The following is a 22553-nucleotide window of genomic DNA, read 5'->3' on the forward strand; positions in this document are numbered from 1 at the left end:
GGACGTAGATGAGGAGGTCATCCGCATACATAGAGACGCAGTGCGTAACTCCCACGAGTGGGATGCCCCAGTTCAGACCCCCCTGGCGTAACCTGATCTTCTAGTGGTTCGACTGCAAGGGCGAAGAGGAGAGGCAAGAGGGGGCACCCCTGCCTCGTGCCTCGCCGGACCCCGAACGCCGCCGAGAGGTGTTGCCCAATCCGAACCCGTGTAGACAGGTCTGTATATAGGAGACGCGTGTAAGCCATGAGTACAGGGCCGATGTTGAGGCGGCGTAGGACCGAGAAGAGATATGGCCATGTGAGGGTGTTGAACGCCTTCTCCAGGTCCAGGATGAGACAGGCGGAGCGAGGATACCTGTCCCGTGCCTGGTCCTGAACATGGAAGACGCGGCGGATGTTCTGTGAGGTGTTTCTCCCTGGGACAAAGCCACACTGGTCCGGATGGACCAGCGGGCGTATGGGTGGAGACTTCCTATTAAGATAAATGAAAACTGTCTTGTCCAATCAAATCTCTTTCTTAGATAGTCACATGATCTTCGCGACTACCTACATTCATCGCGGCTACCGGCGGCGGCCCGAAAACAGGTAATACCATTTTAAAGTGGTTTTCTCTAATAAAAGATTGCAGATAGAGAAGTTTAAACAGTATGTAAGTAAACAGCTATTCTCAAATATTGTTTAAAATATGTACATATATGTGTTTTACACTTTTTGAAAAACACGCAATCTTCGCAAATTTTTCTTGAGATCAGAACATAAGTATTGCAATAAATTGTGACGAACTCTCAACGATTACAAAATTAAAATTTAAAAAACAGTTTATAATGCACTGAAACAAATGAAAAAGATGGACACAGAGAAATACAAAAATGGGTGGTCTATTATGGAACTGTAGTAAATATTATGCAGTAGACATTTGCACAATAACAGAATAGTAAGTAATTTCACAGTACAAAGTAACGAAGAGTACATTTTCCACAAAACTGTAGACTCTTCTTTAAAAAAAATGTTTTCAATCAGAACATCATGTTCATTTTAGAACAATTGAAACTCAACAAGAAACCTTTAGAAATATTAGCATAGCACATGCCCCAGGTAAACCTCCACTTGAGAAAAACTGAAATGAGTTTATCTTCTTAGGCTGTACGAATAGAAACCAAAAACGTTTCCTTTAAAAATCCATATTGAAAAATGATCTAAAATCCATAACAAAAGTAAATACATTGAAAATATATTGGAGTACAATCTGAACTTCAGTGAGTGTGACAACTAAATACTTTAATGACATCACCCCTTAAGACCAGAGAGCATGGGTCCGTTCTTTAAATACACTAAGTATGGAAATGCATAAAAACAACCCCATAACTCACACAATCAACTGTACACCCATAAACACACTAACCTGTGCACTGAAAGATCCAAAGCAGCGCTCACAGTGCCACTCATAGATACAGACAGGCTATGATACAACCAGTGGCAAATCCAGAAAGACATTCACGCAGAAACAAGCATTCTGGGACAGGTTTCGGGGTAACACCACTCATCAGCCAGGCTAGCTTAAAGTGGGTGGCAAAGTGACCACTGGACCCACATCTGAGCATACATACCCTAACAATTTAGGGTGAACAATGTAAACAAACACAAGGAGATGATGGACAGAGTGCTGAAACGTTTCAGACACTCACCCCCAGTCACAGATCTTGGTTGAATCCATCATCGTTCTTTAGCTCACTTTGCCACCTCAGTTCAGACCCAGTTATAGGCAAATCGGTCTTTGCCTCATGGAAACAGTCCAGCCGAACTGCAAAGTCAGGTCTTCCCTTGAACGGAAACAAGCATCCTGGGACCGCTTTCAGGGTACCACCCCTCATCAGCCAGGCTAGCTTGAATCCAATGGCAGAGTGAGCAAGGGACCCACATCTGGGCATACCCTGCCAACTTAGGGCCAACAAAGCAAACACAAGGAGATGATGGACGGAGCACGGGTGAGTGTCTGAGGTTTCAGCGCTCCGTTCATCTTCGCTTTGTGTTTACATTATAGTTAGGCCCACATTTTACTTGTACAAAACCACAGAAATTTAGCAGTTCTAGTTGACTGAGCTATGCCCCCGCAATGCACTGCTTATGACCTAACATATTACATCACTCATGACATGGTCTGTGACATCACTGATGACATCTCAAATGACATCACTGATGACATAATTCACAAAACCAAATACATATCCACTCACACCCTATTGAACCATTGATATACCCATTCCATTTTCATAACTTTATTTCGAATCCACAAAGGAATCATAAAGTGTACATTGATATAAAAAAAAACATACATGGTCATTGATATACCCACTCCTACACTACCTCTCACATACCCATTCACAGAACTCACACAACCACTTACTCATCTATACATGCACTCACACATCCAGTCTTACAGACAAACACTTACCCACCCTTACAGCCACTGACACAACCATTCATTCACCCATTAAACCACTCACACACCTACTGATTCACCCTTACAACCACCCACACAGACATTCAGTGTCCAATACAGCCACTCACACCAACTCACTTACCTATACACAAACTAAAACAGCTTCTCACTCACCCATACAGCCACCTATGCAGCCACTAACTCAATCATACAGTCATTCACACACCCACTCACTCTCTGATACAGCCACTCACACAGCCACTCAGTCACCCATACAGCTACTCACATACCTAGCAATACTTCCATACAGCCACTCACACAACCATAAAGCCAATCAGACATCCATTGGCACAGTCATTCAGACAGTCAAATAGGCACTCAGATGAGATATGTTAGAAATAGTATGACTGGTTATTAGTACTGAAAGAATAGTAATTTAACTTATGCTGTGGCTTGAAATATATCTTTAAGTGGCAGGAACATTTATGAAACAATTACACTCAAGGGATTATGTCATAAGTGATGTAATTTGAGATGCCATCAGTGATGTCACTGACCATGTCATGAGTGACTTAATATGTGAGGTCATAAGCAGTGCGTTGTGGGGAACAAGTTATAGTTAGCTCAGATAACTATAACTACTAAATTTCTGTGGTTTTGTATGAGTAAAATGTGAGCCTACCTCACTGAAAGAAACAAAGTTTACGGGGTCATTATAGTTAGGCTCAGAAGGTAGGCAAGTGTTATAATCATTTTGATCTTCTCAACAAGTTGTGCAAAATCAAATAAACGTATGACTTTATTCTAAGTTGGAGACTCCTATGAAAGGGCTATATGAATGATCATTTGGAATGTTTACTTTGTGTTGTGCCCTCAGATGGGTGATTTTCTTTGCTAGAAGCTAAATTACATACTTGCTTTAACTTGACTATTAGCAACAATATTATAGAATCAACAACAGGATGGGTGAAAGGGTGAGTGAAGAGGTTCTGTTTTTCGTAAAGCAATTAAATGTTTTTGCCTAATGTGCTTCAGCACCAAAAATGAAAATGTTACAAATTTAAATAATGCACACCTTTTACTAATCACCACATTGTACAGTCAACATGAAGTAAATTTGCCTGAGCACTTACGATGTCAGAAATGAGATCGTCATACACAAAAGCTTCAAAGAAAAGCAACTTGCCTCCTTCACTGACTGTGCTCTATGTATATTACGCTGGATTGCCTTGTTGTTGAACAGGTATTTGACTTAAATATCTGAACATTCTTGTTGCCAAGGGACTCCTTACTGCTGGTACTGCACTCTATAATGTAATATGTTTTAAAAATACAACTTAAATACAAAAGGAACTTATTTTTTTTTAAGAAAAACAAACTGATGTATTTTCTTATTTTTTTCTCATGCATTGATTCAACATCTCCGTATTGTTAACAATTTAAAGCTCTGAAACGTACTTTCTTAAACTGGCTTACCTGAACAGCACACAAACGTAAGGCTACTCAATGTAGTCCAGATGCTTCACTGAAAGACTGGGGGTGTAGTGCTAGGTACCCCACTTAAACAAATTCCGTAATACTAGACAGATTAAACTCACTGAGCTTAGATTCCCTTAGAAACACAGCAACCAAAAACATTAAGTTTGAGTCTAAAATATCTGGACATTCACAATGATAAGGAGAGCCCTCAAATTGTTGACAGCACAAAAAAGAATGGCTCTACACTGCACAAACATGAAAATGATTGATTCATGTATTGGTGAATTTATAGAGTACTATCAGCTACTTTAGGAAAGAAGTGTCCTGGAGCTAAAACAGGAAGAGAGACAACCACGAACCATGGTCACTCAAGAAAAGACATCTGAAATTACATGGTTTTCTTGAAGACGACAGTCTATAAATGTCATCTGTATACAGTCAGGTTACCTTGAACTCATAAGGGTGTCGCTAATGCATTCTAAGTTTGGTAGTAACTAATGGTAGAATTAGATCTTTTATTAAACTTCGAGATCTTCACCAAATGAGCAGACTGGGCTCTGAGAGTGCAAGCAGGTGTATACAGAAGAATAACAAGGCCATGTAAGAACCCTCCCCACAACAGTAGATGGTTTTGTGGCATAGGCCCAAAGCTTTAAAAAAAACAGCTCTTCTAGACGGGGAGGAAACGTAGGTTCTTCTTGAGCTTATTGGATATTAACGAGGATTTCTTCAGACCTAAGATCAGTCTGCTGATGCATTCTGGAGGAAGATCTTTAATTGTAGTTTAAATAAGATCAGGTTACCTTAAGCTCTTAAGGGTGGCAGTAATGCATTTGAGGCTTTTGTCATAACTAGTGTTTGAGAGCACATCCCAATTCTGACTTTTTTTAAATTCGGGGTCTGGGATCAGAGTGTGCAATGAAACTTTTACTAAGATAATAATGAGCCCACGTAAGAATCCTGCCTACGGTTCTACAAGGTTTTGTGGCATTAGCAAAGATCTTTAAACAAACATATTTTTTCTGAACAGGGAGTCAAAGTAGCTAATTGGAAACTGACAAAGATTTCTTCAAGCAGAAGGTCATTAAGGCTGCCGCATTTTAAAGAATCTGCATTTTACATAATTGATATTTCAGCAAAACCACCAGCAGTCCTTTCTGGTGAACACAGGGGTTTGAATCATAACTTTTCTAGCCGAAGTAGGAAGGAAAGGGAGAATTTTTCTAATTATGCTCAAAAGACAAAACCCCGAGGAGCACACAGTTGGAATATGTTTCACAAAAGACAGATCAAAGTCCACAATCACTCCTAGATTTGGTGTCCTTATCGTCTCCATCTACAAGTCCTTTGATAAGGTGCTGACTGCACCAAAAAGCTCAATTTCAGTTTTACTGTTTTTGAAGCGCAGAGTTAAAACTCATCAACATGAATTCTCCTTATAGACAGTCCTTGCCATTCTGTGCAGTCTGTTTTGGATTGTTGTCTAGTCTAACAACCCACTGAGTGTCGTCAGAAGGACTCTATAGGTACGCAAAGGGTGCCATACACAGATTAAAGAGAGTAAGACTCATAACCGAGCCCTGTGGTGCCTCAGTCAGAATAGGCTTAGTTAGGAGCAGATCACAAGTTGGCCAGGGCCCTGTTTGTGTTCAATCCTGTAAAAGCAGCCTTGCCGAGAAGATGAAGGGGCATAGCTCACACTGGTGTAGTTTACTGTGAATTATCAAAGTATGCCAGGGACGTTAAAAAGCTAAATAAACTGATCAGCACCGTGCAGGCAGCAAATGAGCTTTGTTACAACAAATGCCTGAATAATTTATAATGAACAACCTGGAGCCATAGCTCACATGCCGTAAAGGAAACATTTTATGACAGCCACTGAAAGTGCTTGAGCAAATGAATCTGTGCAAACATGAACAACGGGTGCATAAAACATGGCGATAAAAATGCAGATAATATCGGTCGGCAGTTTAAAGACGCAATAGAGGAATACGTGGGTCTCTCTTTTTTAAGCTCACAGCGTCACTCTACGTCGCCTCTGTAGAGAAGCCACACAGATACTTCCACAAAGACCTTTAAACTCCAATACAAGGGTGTGCGTTGGCGTTTCGCAACCAACCCGTCGTGCAGGTTTCTGAGACAGGTTTACAACTACGCCTGCCATTTAAACCATATTGCACAATTTGTGTAACTTTGTATTAAAATTAAAAAGGACAGTGCTTCACGGGTTACGAAAAGAAAAAATAATATTACAAATTTATATTTCCACAAATGTAAACATATATAGCATTTACATTTGTGCAATGGCAGCACATTAACCAATTAGATTATACCTTTAATCCGCTATCTATACCGAATCAAAGAAAGAGCATGATTCCATATAATATACCTTACACACATTCGATTCCCCGAGGGCCGTTTTAGGGCGGGCAGGTGAGGGTGACCGAAAAGAAAACGGGTCTCGACTGAAAATAATTCAACGTTCTTCAGATAATTACTACATCGGAATGTGAGGCGAGCAATCATCGAGTGGGCATCGGAGTGTACGTGTATTCCCTGGGGAACTGAGAAGGAAGGAAGGAAAGGACGGGAGGGTGCTGGAAATGTCATACAGCTTTACGCATAAGATGGAGTCCCGGGCTGCTGGTATGTGAAGCGGCACTAATCGCCGACAGATAAGGGGTGGTTTGGTAGCGGGGGGGGGGGGGGGGGGGGGGGCTTCCGCCTAGAATGCGTAACGAGCGCATCTAAATACAAAAAAAATGATCCAAATAACAGCCTCGTTAAAGAGTAAACCTCACAGTTCGGTAGCTCACAGGAGGGCATACAAGCAGCTGAGCTCGGCACTTTACGCGGCGTACCTCTTTTATGTAGCTCCCTGAGAGGAATCCCGTCTCCACCCCCGTCGTAGGGCAAGTAGGGGTCGGATGAGATATCCATAGGATCTGCAGAACAAAGAAGCAGTGGTGTTAGTTAGATGTGGACATCCGCTGCGTGTCAGAAGCCAGCAAGGAGGGCCGCTGCCATGTTTGAGCAGCCGCTGCACTGGGTGCTACTGCTGCCTGCAGTAACCCGGCGCTGCCACAGCTGATGATGTCACCAGAGGGAAAGGATTGCAGCCCTGTTGCTAGTGGCTACAATCTGGCCGGGCTTTGAAGGCGGAACAGAGATCATCTCAATCAGCAGGCCTGCTGAGTGTGAAGATGACTAAGCTAGAAGTGTACCAGGAAAGTCTCGGTCTGGGAAACCACTTCAAGGACAGGTGCGGGGCGTCACTGGGACAGGAAATAAGCCTGGGCATCAAAATAAATGGGGCATCTATTAGCGAATCAGATAGCTACAAAAAGTGTCCCTCACTTGCAAATCAGGGCAGGTTTAGAACGTTTAAAGACAGGCTGTAGAACTGTTTAACAAAGTACATGAGGCATTTGTGCTTGCTGCAGGAAAGTTTGTTTTAAGATCAGGGAAATCAACCGTAAAAAGCAATGGCAAAGCAAATAGGTCTCGGCAGTGTTTGAAATAGAGAAACAAGCATTTGCAATGCAATAGGTCTCGCATTAGGAAAGTTTGAGCTATTGGTATTGTAAATGACAAATGTTTTATTTATGTGTTGGTTTTGAAAATAGCAAAATTAATAGCTTTGTCATTTACAATGCCAATAGTTTTCACTTTCACAAATGTGATACCTATAGCATTTGTAATGCAATATGTGTTGTATTTAAGTGACTTAGATGTCTTGATATTACAAATAACAATGGCTTTTAATAAAAAAAATAATACTTAAGTAAAAGTTATTGCAATTTATAATGCCAATAGCTTAAACTTTTGTAAATACCTTTTGTGAAGATTACGTTCAGTGTATTTTATTGTGACGAAAATCTAAGAACAGAAGTGAAATATTAACATCTTTTTGTGACATTTGTACTAAAGCTTGAAACATTGAGAGAACATATTTGAACCAGTTGTTGTTGAATGGTTGCACAGATTGATGCTGGGGTGGCGCTGAGTGATGTTATGGTGGCGACGAGTGATGCTGTGGGGTTTAGTGATGCTGTGGTAGCGTATAGTGATGTTGTGGTGCCCCTGAGTGATGCTGTGGTGGTGCTGAGTGATGCTGTGGTGATGTGATAGATAGATAGAGTGAGGGCGATAGATAGAGTGAGGGCGATAGACAGATAGAGTGAGGGCGATAGATAGGTAGATAGATAGATAGATAGATAGATAGATAGATAGATAGATAGAATGAGGGCGATTGAGTGAGGGCGATAGATAGAGTGAGGGTGATAGATAGATAGATAGAATGAGGGCGATAGATAGATAGATAGATAGATAGATAGATAGATAGATAGATTAAAAAAATGTGTCACTGTCTGCATTTTACCCCCCAAGCCCGTAATCTTAAAAAAATTGGAAAGTGCTATTTAAATGCAGGACTCCATTGTACTCCATATTTTGCCCTTTCAGTTGTATAAAAGTCCACTTGTGACATCACTTCCACCATGAAATAGCACCACAGCGATGTCACAGAATAGTCTATTAAATGGGACGAGAAGTAAGGCATGCCATCAGGATACTAAATCATATATATTTGTCAATAATGCCGCAAATAATGGTAAAAATAAAACTCAAATATAAAAGACATCTTAGATATACACACATTAGGAAACTGGAAAAGAGATACCCTAGACAGCCTGGCATTGTTGCTCCGGAAGGAGTAGCAGCAGATCGCTCCTGGTCAGCAGCCAATATTATCTTTATAGGAAACCCCTGCAATCTCAATATTGTGAAGATAACACTCATTTTGGGGGAGTTTCACTTTAAGAGACTGTAACATTCATAGGGTGTATATATGATTAATTAAAACTGCAGCAAGGCTGGTGCTTCAGCGTCATATCCGGTGTAAGTAATCCGTGATTTAAATAGGGCCACTTAACTCTGGCTTGGGGTCGGATGGAATGAATGAGTGCCGCAGACTGCTAGGCGGGCGCGTGGCCATGTCATGCAGTTCTCATTATCTGCTTGTCTATTTTCAGCCTCTGCTTTAAAAACGTGCATCCAATTGCCGGTGGGAAGCACAGATAGGGTCCGATAAGCAAAGCAGGTGGATGCGTTAAGCTTGGCTGTGTCTCGCGTCGTCCAGAAGGAGCTGGCCCGTCTGTGAAAATCCACCGGCTGAAACCTAAGCGTATACTGATGATTTTATCTAAGGCCGGCTGAGAAAATGTATGGCGATGTGTGGGCAGGAAGAGCAATAGGCTGCGAAGGTTCATGGAGCGGAGCAGCTCGGGAGAGGTACAGGAATGGAGGGGTGCGGACAGAGACATGTGGGCAGAAACAGGGAAAGGGAACTGTGCGGCCAGGGAACAGTATGGGCTGGGAGAGCTGTCCGTTGGGAGAAGGGCGGACAGATAACTGCGGGTTGGGAACAGGATGGGAGACCTGCTGGCAGGAAGGTGTGGTGCAGGCTTCACCGTGAAATGGATAAAAAAAAAAAACAAGCCTGTTACATATAGCTGAAACACACAAACATGCAGACCTTGGTATAAATGAAAGAAGTTAATCACGCCTCACATATTAGCTCCTGCCTTTCATGCATGTTTTCCTCAGCCTCTGCCGGCCGCCCCCGAATCTGTGCGAAAGTGAAAGCGTGGCAGAGCCGGCACGTTCACAGCCCATGTCTCTTAAAGCGCACGGTCACAGCCTTGCTGACGAGCTTACCAAACACATTGCAGACAATGGCTGTGACCGCGCGCCTTATGAGACACGCACTATGAAAGTGAAAGTGTGGGAGAGCGCGAGAAGAGACGCGCGCGTTCACAGCACGTGTCTCCACAGCGCGTGTCTCCTAAAGCGCGTTGTCACAGCCATTGACTGCAATGGGTTTATTAAGCACGTGCACCTCTCCTGTCCCACTTTGCTACCTACAAGGCGACAATAAGTTTCGCAGGCGACAGCGCTTCGCGCTGCGACGCCAGCGAGACCTAAAAAGGGAAGGTACCCTGTACCAGAGTATCTGCTTGTTTCGGAGTAGTGCCGGTACACTCCACTTAAAAGTATCATGTCACAACTTGAGAAGTGCAGGTACTTTCCCTCTCAAAATAAAAAATGACCGTCCCATTTAAAGCACTCGGTCTAGGCATTTCGAGACCTATTGTTGTTGTCAAGACAATGTCTTTTAGCCACGTATCATGGAGTGGAGTGGATGTATGTGTTGTGGATTACAATTATGTGGTTTGGATTGGAATTGTTTGTTGTGCAATTGAGTGGCATGGAATTGTGTGGTGTTGAGTGTAAACATGTCGAGTGGAATTATGTTGCATGGTGTGGTGTGAGGAGACTAATGATTTGAATTTACCGTGGCAGTGGCCACATGGGCTGCCAAACGTCAGCCGAAGAGAGACTAGAGGTTAACTTCTTTCCTGTGGAAAGGTTTATTTGATTGTTTAGTAGCAGAAGGATAATGTTTTTGTCATATGCTGCTGCTATTGATGGTTATTCAACAACAAAACACCTGCCAATACTGGGTATTGTTCAATCAATTTTAGAATTAACCTGTATGAAAGAAACATAAAGGTCCGTCTTTTAGTTTACGTCACTAGTTTATTTATTTATTTGAACACTAGTGGGAAAAAGTTTTTTTCTTATATTTTCATTAGAAACCAATGTTTGGTGTATATACAAAAAACTAATACAATAACATTTCTACAAGTAATTCCTGATATGCAAAAAAACAAATTACCAACAGTTTTTTGACACATCCAAGCTTGCACACTGGCCAAAACATTCATCCATCTACATTCATCCAACACAAACAGTACAAATCCTAAAGGTCTTAATGTCAAAAACAGAAAAAAATCTATACATCAATTTCTTTCAATGTACATATATACAATTTTCACTTTTTAACGCTTTTTTCTTTTTATAAAAGAGATTTTTGCACCCTCTTAAATTGGACCTATTTAAAGAAATTATTTCAATTTTTGACAAAACGGCCACACAACCGGTCGACGCGTTTCGAACTCCCCAGTATGGAGTTCTCCTCAGGACCAACAATCTAAAATGACAAACAAACATATTTTTAGAACTTATGCCCTTGGGAATCCATTCTCAAGACTACAGATATAACTCCCATGCCTGGCTCTGCACATACCTTAATGTGGTGAAAAAAAAGCACTCCAAGAGTAGATGGTATTGTAACGATAGACAACTGTAAATAGGGAGACATGACATACATTTATGTTTTTGTTCTTAATTTCTAAACTACTGTACTCAGACTACGGTCATTTCAGGAAGGATGCTTACCTTAGACCAGAGTTAATAATGGCATTGTCTGTGAAGAGAGTAAAATACGTATAAGGTTTTGTAGCTCTAGCCCGAAATTTATCAGAAAGTGAATACCTCCCTATTCTGCTCACCGTTTTTTGAAGGGTTTTTTTCGGCGTGCGTGTAATTTAATCACCCGAGTCCTGCAAAAACAAGCAGGGTTCCGGGGTTACTAATGTTCAAAAAGCTCAGCGGTAGCCCCTCATCTTAAACAACGAGGTGTAAACTTACCAAAGTTTGCAGAAAGCCGCCTTCGAAATCAAGTTAACTGATGCGTACGGACGGTCTTCAATAACCTGCAATGTTATTGGCCCATCGTGCGATCATGTGATCGCGGTTTCCTTATGATTCTTAGAGGAGTGTTTAAAGTGATAGTACCCGGGAATGGTTAGTTTCAACAAAGCTTTATCGGTCATGTACTTGTCCCCGAGTTGCATGGTGAATGATCCTCCTGTTTAACCAGAGGCCACTACAGTGTATTCCAAACGGAGCGTGACTCAGTCACTAACACCGTAAATGAATTTTTAAACTATTCCAGAGTAGGACCAAAAAATATGCAAGAAGAAATGAATTGATGATATTCACATTTTATTAAAACATATAACCGCTGGTGGGGGTTGACCTCTAAACCATTGCCAGAACTGGTTTAAATTGATTGGACCTCATACAATGGAGATCAATGTATGTACACCATTTGTTGTACATTTACAGATTTGAATTGAAGAAAATCCCCAACTGAAAATGCTGCGGGGGATATGTAAGTGTGTAGATGATTTATCCATCACCCCTCACAATTTCCGAGATTTCATTGAGTCCTGTATTGGCGGTGTTAAACTTCATTATAAGCATGGCCTCTCGTTGATTCAATCTTTCCTCTATTTTTCCTCCTCGGGTATCACTCTCAATTTTAGAAATTACGGTCCATTGCAGATCTTTTTCCTTGTGATGATAAGTGTTCCAATGATGCACTAACGGTGCATTTGGTGTCTCCTTTCTGAGTCTGGATTTATGTTGCGTTATCCGATGCCGGATTTCCTGCGTTGTCTTCCCTATATACAACTTGGGACAAGGACATGTGACTCCATAGACCACATTTTTGGTGAGGCAATTGGTAAATGTATTGTGCTTCCAATATATCCCATTGAAGGTGAACACTGACCCTTCCTTAGTTTGTGAACAGCATAGGCAGTTGCCACACTTATGATGTCCCTGAATCGGGGGAAGCCCCAACATTCCTCTAAGTGATGTTTTTTCCACCTGGAGCAATGCTGTCCTGATAATATGTTGGGCAATATTTCTTTCCTTCTTGAAGGCGAAGAGTGGGATTTCGTTAAGTTCACTATTAAGGTCCTTAACTAAATGCCAGTTTTGGGTTATCATTCTCCGCAACAGATTGGCATGGGGACTGAAGGTAGACACGCAAACAATTCTTTTTTGTTCTACATGTGTCTTCTTCTGTAACAAGGTCTCCCGTGGTATCCACCACACACGTTTTAACGTGTGCTTTAACAATTATTTGGGGTATCCTCTAGAAGTCAACTTAAGTACCAGTTCATTTGCATGGTGAAAGTACTCCTCCCTATTGGAACAATTTCTCCTGATCCGAAGAAATTGCCCAAAAGGGAGGTTATCCTTCAAACTTCTAGGGTGATGGCTAGTATAGTGCAAGGCCGGGTTCCGATCCGTGGGTTTCCTGAATAGTGTTCTTCCCAATGTGCCTTCTGACGCATATACTTTTATGTCCAAAAATGTAATGATGTTGTTAATCCAATATCGCCAATTCCGGCACATTTGCAGGACTCTACAGATTTTTTGAACCAGATAACATCAGTACCATTCTAGGAAACAACACAGCTTTTGGTTACAATGGATGTAACTTCGTTATATACCCAGATACCCCAAGACCAAGCTTTAGAAACCCTTACCTATTTCCTTGACCAAAGGGAGCTGTTTATTATACAGCTTGCCAAATTTGCCCTACAAAAAAATTATTTTTTGTTTGATAAGGAGTTTTATTTCCAGACAAAGGGAGTGGCCATGGGCTGCCCCTTTGCGCCGGAATTGGCGATATTGTTCATGGGACTGTATGAAAGGAAGTTTATTTACAGTGACAATCCATACTTTGAATATATCACAAAATATCTTCGATTATTGATGATGTTTTCATCATCTGGTCAGGAACCCAAGAAAAATTGGAGGAATTCATGGTTTGGATTAACAACAGGACGGAGGATATAAAATTCCGGTTGTGTGGCCGTTTTGTCAAAAATTGAAATAATTTCTTTAAATAGGTCCAATTTAAGAGGGTGCAAAAATCTCTTTTATAAAAAGAAAAAAGCGTTAAAAAGTGAAAATTGTATATATGTACATTGAAAGAAATTGATGTATAGATTTTTGTCTGTTTTTGACATTAAGACCTTTAGGATTTGTACTGTTTGTGTTGGATGAATGTAGATGGATGAATGTTTTGGCCAGTGTGCAAGCTTGGATGTGTCAAAAAACTGTTGGTAATTTGTTTTTTTGTATATCAGGAATTACTTGTAGAAATGTTATTGTATTAGTTTTTTGTATATACACCAAACATTGGTTTCTAATGAAAATATAAGAAAAAAACTTTTTCCCACTAGTGTTCAAATAAATAAATAAACTAGTGACGTAAACTAAAACACGGACCTTTATGTTTCTTTCATACAGGTTAATTCTAAAATTGATTGAACAATACCCAGTATTGGCAGGTGTTTTGTTGTTGAATAGTTTGGACCCAGACTTACTGGTTAGGAGTCACGACCCTGTGTCGTGATTGCTATTGATGGTTATGGCAGGAGGAACTGATGTGTGCGCATGTGTGATTTGTAGAGAGAAGTAAAGGGGGCTGGTAGGAAACGAAGATGGTACATGTCACAGTGACAATGCGTGTTGTACTAACTACGGACAGGGATGATACTTACCAGAAGAAAGGTGTGACTGGGACAGTTGTGGAGTCCCCCATGTTACTATATCCATCAAAATGTGGCTGCAGGTCTTCTGTTAGTCATCCTATGGCAGGGTTCTTCAAACTGTGGGGCGCGCCCCCCTGGGGGGGGGGGGGGTGCGGCACCATCCCAGGGGGGGGCAAGCGCTCCACTCCGATCTTCCCTTTGTGCCCGTTCCTTTGTCTGGGTGATTCTCCCAGGAGGGGGCCAATTCATGGAGTCGACCGCTTCGGCTGCAGTGCAGGCAAGGAGTCTCCTCTGCTAAAAACGAAAGCAAACAAACAGACACGCTTTCAGCTTTAGCAGAGGAGACCCCTCGCCTCCCACTGCAGCTGAAGCTGTCGACTCCGTGAATTGGCCCCCTCCTGGGAGAGTTAGCTCTTCCCAGAAGGGAGAGAAGGTTTCCGGAGAGGGTTTGAGGCACGGGCGGGGTGGGTTCTGGCCCAGGTCCCCAGCCTTTCAAAGGGGGTGGGAGTGAGGGGGGGGGCGGGAGTCCTTCAGTTATTTTGGGAAGGGAGGGAGAGGTTGCAATCCAGGTTTGGGCCATGAATCGGGACGGTGGGCTCTGGTCTGCGGTCATCAACTCATGAGGATCTTTGTGTGGGGCACCGAAGTGTCTGTGTTCAGGGATGTTGGTCTGCAGATTCAAATTTGAATCATCAAATGTGTGAGGGATGTCGGGTGCAGCCGGCCACCAGACGTCCGTTATGTTGCCATGTGGGTGAATAGATGTATGGGTGGAGGGGTGGAGTGGTGGATGTATGGGTGGAGTGATGGGTGGAATGGTGGATGTGTGGGTGACATGGTGGATGTATGTGATTGAGGAGGGTGGATGGACGGGGGATGGATTGAGGAGTGAAGGGTGGGTGAGAGGTCAATGGATGGATTCATGAGTGGATGAGTGGATGGATGAGTGGGTGGATGGGTGGATGGAGGGATGGGTGGCTGGGTGAGGGGGGAATGGAGAGAGAGGGGGAGGATGGATGAGTGAGGACATGGATGAATGATTGGCAGAGTGGATGGGCAGGTGTGTGCATGGATGGGTGAGGAGAGGAGCATGGAGACGGATGGGTCAGAGAGTGCATGCATGAGTGGGGGGAGGGTGGAGAGCGGGAGGGATGGATGGGTGGGTGGATAGATGAGTAGGGGGTTGAGTGGGTGGATGGATGAGTGACTGGGTGGATGGATGAGTGGGTGGGGGATGGCAAGATGGGTGAGAGGGTGGGTGGTTGGATGGATGAGTGAGTGGATGGATGGGTGGAGGAGTGGATGGGTGGGTGGAAGAGTGGATGGATGAATGGAGGAGTGGATGGATGAGTGGGAGGATAGCTTGGGTGAAGGGGTTAGTGGTTGGATGGATGAGTGGGTGGATGGATGGATGGATGGGTGGAAGAGTGGATGGATTGGTGAGGGGATGGATTGGGTGAAGGGATGGATGGATGATGGATGGATGGATGGATGGATGGATCGATGGGTGAGGGGGTGGATGGAGGGATGGATGGGTGAGATGATGGATGGAGGGGTGGATGGGTTTGCAAGTGGTTGAAGGGGATTGGATGTGGATGGGGCACAGATGGAGGGACGGAATGAATGGTGGGGGAGTTGGTGGATGACAAGGTGTACATGATGGATGGGGAGGGTTGTGATGACTTCCTTTGCCTTGGAGGATTGTGTTTTGAGCTGTGTGGTACGCCTCTGTCGTTTCGCCACACCCACTCACAGGCCTGCAGTTTGCTAGGCACTCTTGTTGTGTTGAGCATTGTTTGCCGGATATGGCCCGTGGTGTGCACGTTGCTGTCGATCATGTGGTGTGCCGGATTCCCGAGGTTTTGGTCGGGTGGTGGGGGGGCCCAACATCTGGGGGAATTCAGCTGGGGGGGCTAAACCTGGAAAAGTTTGAATACCTCTGTCCTATGGCATTTCTCAGTCCGAAATCATTTGCATAAGTTTCATTGGCTCCCAGTTAGGAACCTTATCATCAAGGCCCTCTGCATTACTTATAGAGCACTTCATAACACTGGCCCTATGTTTTTGAGACGACTACTTTACTGGTATGTCCCAAAAAGGCATTTGCGTTCCGAAGGAGCTAAACTGCTAGCAATTCCGAAAGTTTTCAAGGCCAGATGCGGAGGCAATAGCTTTAGGGCAGCTGCCCCAAACTCTGGAATACACTCCCTCTTTCTATCAGAACTCTTCCAACTCTATTTGCCTTTAGGAAGGCCTTGAAAACCTGGCTATTTGAGCAATAGTCTTTCTCTTCTTTCGTCTTACAGATATTGGCATAATGTACCGCTCAGCACCAAGACAACCTCGGGTATTCGTGCACTCAACACATTTTATTACCATTAACATTGAGCTTTGAATGGCAATCCAATGCTTTGTGAGTGTTGTAAATTTTGGTTTAACCCAATTGGACGACTACACTTCAAAACAATGATCTGTTAAAGCAAAGCCCATGACTGGAATATGTGGGCCGAAAAAAAAAAAAGGGAGCAACCAGTACCCCTAAACTGGAGAGAAAGAGGCATAAAAAAGATGGAAAATGGGCAAGCGACAAAAAAACACTACAACTTTTGAAATGTGTGTAAGGGGCTGTGTTATAAGTTGGAGAGTTGGGGGTAATTTTCCAGAAGTTGTGACAAGAGACGCCAGCTTGTTTTTTTATCAGGTGTATGTTTTTTTATCAGGTGTATCCCGTTCAGTACTGTCTTTTTTTGGTTCTTATTCTGGGATATGGCACTTCTACATTGTAATAGGGTGGGTGGTGAAATCAAAAATACAGAAAAGAAATTGCTGGGTGAACTACACCAACTGAATCAGGAGACCGTGAGATTTTAGGGGACGCAGCACTGATTAGCAATTTGCTGTGCAAAGCTGCAGCTGTATTTTTCCTTCATAACTATAACAAAAGACAGCTCCACAAGCAATTCACACCTGTGGTAGCCATTTACAAAGGAAAACTGATGTTGGGTGCCCACTTTCTTACCCCTCGCTCACCAAAGGCATTTCTTTTTAACCATGTCCAGTCTCTTCTCTCTATCACCACCTAGTGAGTGTTTGACTGTTCTCCACAGCTATACCAACCCTGTCATAATCTATGTGATTGTTTTCTTCCCCTGTCAGAAGCAATTCTATGTCAGGATCCAGAATTGCATGCCTCTGCCTGCCCCTGGCGAGTAACGCCATCATTTGGCGAGGGTCTGTACAATATGTGAAGCCTGCTTTTGTATTGAGACACACTGCACAGCACCAGGGTAAGTTTGAATATGTTCTACGCCCTTGGTGTTTGTATTGATTGGCAGGTAGCTCTGCCTTGAGGGGACACACTTCCAGGTGGCATAGTTGCCATCATAAACTTATAGTTTGCCAGAGAGGGCAGTGTCCCCCAGCCTAGGACACCTACTGGCTGGTGGCTCTTCCCCATATTGATTGCTGGACCCCAGCATTTCAATTTGCAGTACTCTGCTCTATATCGCTTCGCTGGTCCCCAGCCTCAATTTTATAGTTCTCAACCGTGCTTGGTGATTATTCCATTACGCAGCACAATTGCTTCTTCAGAAGCATCCGTGAAAGCACCACTTGATCCCTCCTAGGGCTGCCAGCATGTCAGATCATGGGGATATGCAATTGGATGAAGATCCCCTGGCCCAGTTACCCTGGCATGATGAGTTTTACGATGCAGTAGATGCATCCATTTACAGAGCAGGTCCCCAAGGAGCAGCACCTGGCGCAGCAAATTGCACAGGAATGCGCGGGCCCAAAATCCAGCTATGCCGCCTCCCAACCTGCCCGGGTACGGCCCAGCCTCAGGATGGGCAGCCAGTCCCACCCAAACGCTCATGAAAGATGGGGTGGATCACGACGCCTTTGGGCTTCCCTGTAAGGCATCTTTGGTGCAGAATCAGTCTCTTGTGGTGCCCTTTGGCACCGCTCCCTTGCCCAAGGCAGCCTCACCCGCTCTTCAAGCCGATCAGCCAAGGGATGATTACCAAAGAGACACAGATGAGGTACCTAGCTCCTCCAGATCCCGGCGCTCTTCTCCCTCTCCTGTTTTCATTGAGCCTCAAGCAGCTGAAGATGGGTCGGAAATGTTGGACCCAGAATTAATCCTTGATCATCTGAGTGGACACCTTGCACAAAAGTGGCAAATTACGATTGCAAGCAGGATAAGGACCCCAATGGGGAAACAGGCCCATAGCCGTCTAAGGATGGAATGCCCACGATCCTCTCTGGAGGGCAAGGTGGCACAAACCCCCGGAGTTGGATTCCAGGATGGTCACCTTTTGAGTCAAGTTTATTAAGGACCTGAAGAAGGGTATAGGCAGATCCTGGAAGGCTTGCCAGGACAAACTCTTGGACATCCCTGGCCCCATTACGATGATCCTGGATATAGCAGAAGATGCAAAAGCTTCAGGCACCCTCAGTTCACCGGATACCCTCTCTAGTTGGGCAGTGGTTTTCCTGGGAAATGCCAACTGTGCTCTCTCTACCGAGCATAGACGCTTGTGCCTCATTAAAGTGGACCCCAAGTTAGGGGATTTGGCAGGTTCTGAAGCATGGGCAGTGACCCAAGGGGGACTGTTTGGTGAGCCCTTTATTAAGGAGCTTGGTCATTTTGTGAATCAGTTTACTTCTTTAGATAAGGCCCTGTCCTCTATTAAGCAGGTGTTCTCCTCCCAGATTTTTTGTGGGGCTGGTCGACGAAGGGGATGTTCGACCACCAGTTCTTTCAAAAGTCCAGAGGGCACGGCTCCAGGTGCGTGCAGTTGCATGATCAATCCGGCTATGGAAATTTCTGTCCAACCCGTGCTAGAAGGTCAGGAGGCCGAAGTTTCAGAGGGGCCGATGCTGCCTCAAATTCCAGTAAGTGTCTCTAAGTCTTCCCTCTTAAAAGTGGGGGATCGGCTGGCAAATTTTGTACATGTGTGGGGGAGGCTCACGAGCGATGCCTGGGTCTTACATAAAGTTTTGCGGACGTGCCTCAGGCCTATTCAGTTTTCAAGACACAAGGCAGACTTAATGGCTGCAGAAGTTTCCTCACTCCTGAAGAAAGGAGCTATTTGTCTTACCTCCCCTTACCCTCAGGGTTTCATCAGCAATATGTTCTTAGTCGACAAAGCAGAAGGAGGTCTGAGGCCGGTTCTTAATATGCACAAATTCAACGAGTGGCTGGTTTACCGCCATTTCAAATTGGAGGGATGCATTCGCTTCGGGATGTCATGTGCTCAGCAGACTGGATTTGCAAAATGCGTACCTGGCCATTCTGATTTTTCCTCATCACAGGAGATTCCTAGAATTTGTCTGGCGGCAGCAGATGTTCCACTTCACGACTCTTCCTTTCGGTCTGTCCTCTACTCCGTGGTGCTTCACAAAAGTGCTTTGTTTTATCGTGGAGTTCTTGTGGGCGCAGGGGGGGCGCCTTATTGTGTACTTAGACGATATGCTTCTTTTGGCTCAAGATCCCCAGCAACTGATGCAAAAAATGCATCAGGCCGTAAACCTGTTGCAAAGTCTTGGTTTTGTGATATTTGGGAAGAAATCCCTTCTGGGGCCTTCTCAAATGGTAATCTTCTTGGGGTTTCTCATAGATTCTATCGAGGCCACCCTCAGCCTTCCTTCTCGGAAGATATCCATGATCAGACACAAACTGTGGCAAGAATCTGGCCAAGCAGAGGGTGTCCTCAAGACAAATCGCACGACTAGTTGGTCTGCTGTTGGCCTCCATTCAGGTCATCTTCCCGGACCTTTGAATTACTGGGAATTGCAGAGATTGAAGGCAGTGCATTTGACGAGAGGTCTCTCATATTCTCACTTGTTGATTCTGTCCGATGAAGCACAGGAGGAAATCCATTGGTGGCTCTCCCTCATGGAGGCATGGAGCAGAAGAGCAATTTTTCACTGGGTTCCCGACCTGGTTATAGAATCCGATGCTATGATGATACCATAGAGGCAGAGCTGGTTAAGACTTGAAAACATGGATAGGGAGAAGGGGTGCTAAATACTCATATTAAATACCAAATCCGAATTAAGATACAGGATATGAGGGATATAGCTGAAACACTTTATATTGACAGAATCTTCGCACTCATTTAGTTAGTATGAGGGAAGTACTGGTACTTGCGTGTATGTAGGTGCTGAATGAGATCTCCCTTCTGGGTCGTGGGAGTCAAATAAAGTATATGATAGCGCTATTCCAACAGGGAACGACATCCTCATAAAGCACTCAAAAGAAATTTCCTTCAATTTTCAATTCGTTTCATTGATTTTTTTATTATTCAAGAGTTTTCTTATTCAAAAAGTCATTTTTTCTTCATGATAACATCATTTTAAACAAAAACAATCAAGCACCCAATGCATTTCGGGCAAGAGCCCTTCTTCAGGGGCATAGCATTCTGTTGAGGAAAATAACACAACTGTAATACAATCATCAGACCTTCACTTAATATAAAACAAACACATTTAAATTTAGGCATATTTCAAGTAGCATCTCATTTAAAGTATTTTATATGCATTCTCAATACAGTATACGAAATTTTGTCATTTGTGTACCCGTGAAATAAAATTATATAGGCTTGTTAAGATGCAGTGTGCAACAAGTGCAGCCGGAGAAACGTGTTGAAAGCATAAAAAAGTATGAAAAAGTTGAGGTACCTGAATAGTGTTATCAAGATAAATCCTTATAACAGTGTTTTAGAAGATCGACCCATAAATGACCTGCAAAATGTATGGTTACCAATTAGAACTATGATAAGCTTTTCGAGTTTAGAAATAAAGCTGACAACTTTACATATGCATGTGGGTTATTTACGTACCGGTATTGGCGACCGGCTCGTTCGAAAATGGGTTGATGGATAAGTCTTATTTCTAAAATGCACAAGAAGTGTCAAAAAGTTAGGTGATGGCATGATATTGGTTTAGAGGTACACTAAACGCATGAGGTGAGTCGTTTAAGAAGTCTTACCGTGGACGGTGAAAGTACGAGCGTCGGTGTCCAAACCAAATGCTGGTAGCGTTTGCAAAAAACGTGGGTGAAATGCGACTGACGAAACTGCCGGATTTAACCTGGAAGTTCCGTGGGATAATCAAGAAAATAAATGATGGACGTGTTGTGAAAGTGTGATTCCGACCTAACATGGCGGATTTAAAGTAAGGATCCGATACAATGCGACTCGCTGAACTGCCGATATTGACCCGGAAGTTCAGTCAGAAATGTAAACGTCAGATCCGTCGTGAGCATGTATAGACATACATGGTTTGTAAACAAAGATTAATAACGGGTCACAAGTTTAAAAGGTATACTGTTAATCAAGACTCAGGTCCGGGTCAGATGGATTTATGTCTGAAGCAGTATAGAAGAAATGGTGTCAAGATACTGTATAATGCAATTATCTACCCTCAAAGGCAATAGTCAATTCTATGAAAAAAGATATAGAAATATACATAATGTACTAATACAGTAATGTGAAGCGTGGACTCAGGTTACATCCTATTAAATCTCAATTAAATAAAACAATTTAGATCTATGCGATCATTGAGACCTTTCGGTTGACAAGTGTTCAAAAATGAAATCCAAAACACTTCTCTCCGTAAGAGATGTTGGGAATTGTCTCGACCCGGTAGTATTGGTACAGTTTCCAAGATCAGAAAACGAAGTTGACTGAGTGTGGTTGTTGTTATTAAAATGGTTAGCTAATGGTGATTTTTGGTTCTTTGTACGTATACTGCTCTTATGTTCTATTATACGCGTCTTGATTTTGCGTTCAGTTTTTCCAACGTACGAGAGTCCACAAGGACATTTAATCAAATATATGACATTGCGGCTGTCACATGTCGCAGTTACACGTAAGGGGATGGTGGTGCCTTTGCTTGGGTGTTTCATTTCTTTGCCCTTAATTATGGCATTACAGTTCCCACAGTTTAAGCAAGGGATAGTCCCTTTGAATGATTCTTGTCTGCATTGTGCCTTCTTGTTCAAAATTTCTTTTATGTTTCTGGATCTTTGATAGGCAAATCTTGGAGGAAGTTGAAAAATGTGATTGAAATCGTTTTCCATGGATAATAAAGGCCAGTTTCTCAATATGGCTCGTTTAATTTTGGAACTTTCTGTAGAATATTTCGAGACGAATACCATTCTCTCTTGTGTGGTTTGTTTAGATTTGGGTGATAACAAAGCACGTCGATCTATGTTGTTCATTTTGGATGTTGCTTCCTCTAGAATGTCTCGAGGGTATCCTCTCTCACTGAATTTCTCAATGCAATTTTTGACACTTAATTTAAGGGATTCGTCAGTAGATGAAATTCGTTTTATTCTTATTAGTTGCGAATACGGCAGATATC

The 22553-nt window shown here is 43.2% G+C and overlaps 1 protein-coding gene across 4 annotated transcripts in view; it reads right to left on the bottom strand.

The window, feature by feature from the left end:
- LOC147661201 (H(+)/Cl(-) exchange transporter 3-like) overlaps positions 1–22553 on the bottom strand; it is a 301732-nt gene that overhangs the window by 93148 nt on the left and 186031 nt on the right. The window contains exon 1 of one of the 4 annotated variants that reach the window (XR_015306008.1): positions 6783–7012. The exons of the other annotated variants lie outside the window; for them this stretch is intronic. The gene's annotated coding sequence lies outside the window, so the exon portion shown is untranslated. Of the gene's footprint in view, positions 1–6782; positions 7013–22553 lie in introns of those variants that run through there. 4 annotated transcript variants of the gene reach the window in all.

Source organism: Lissotriton vulgaris, unplaced genomic scaffold (assembly GCF_964263255.1).
Source record: "Lissotriton vulgaris unplaced genomic scaffold, aLisVul1.2 SCAFFOLD_228, whole genome shotgun sequence".
In the NCBI taxonomy this organism is placed as follows: Eukaryota; Metazoa; Chordata; class Amphibia; order Caudata; family Salamandridae; genus Lissotriton; species Lissotriton vulgaris.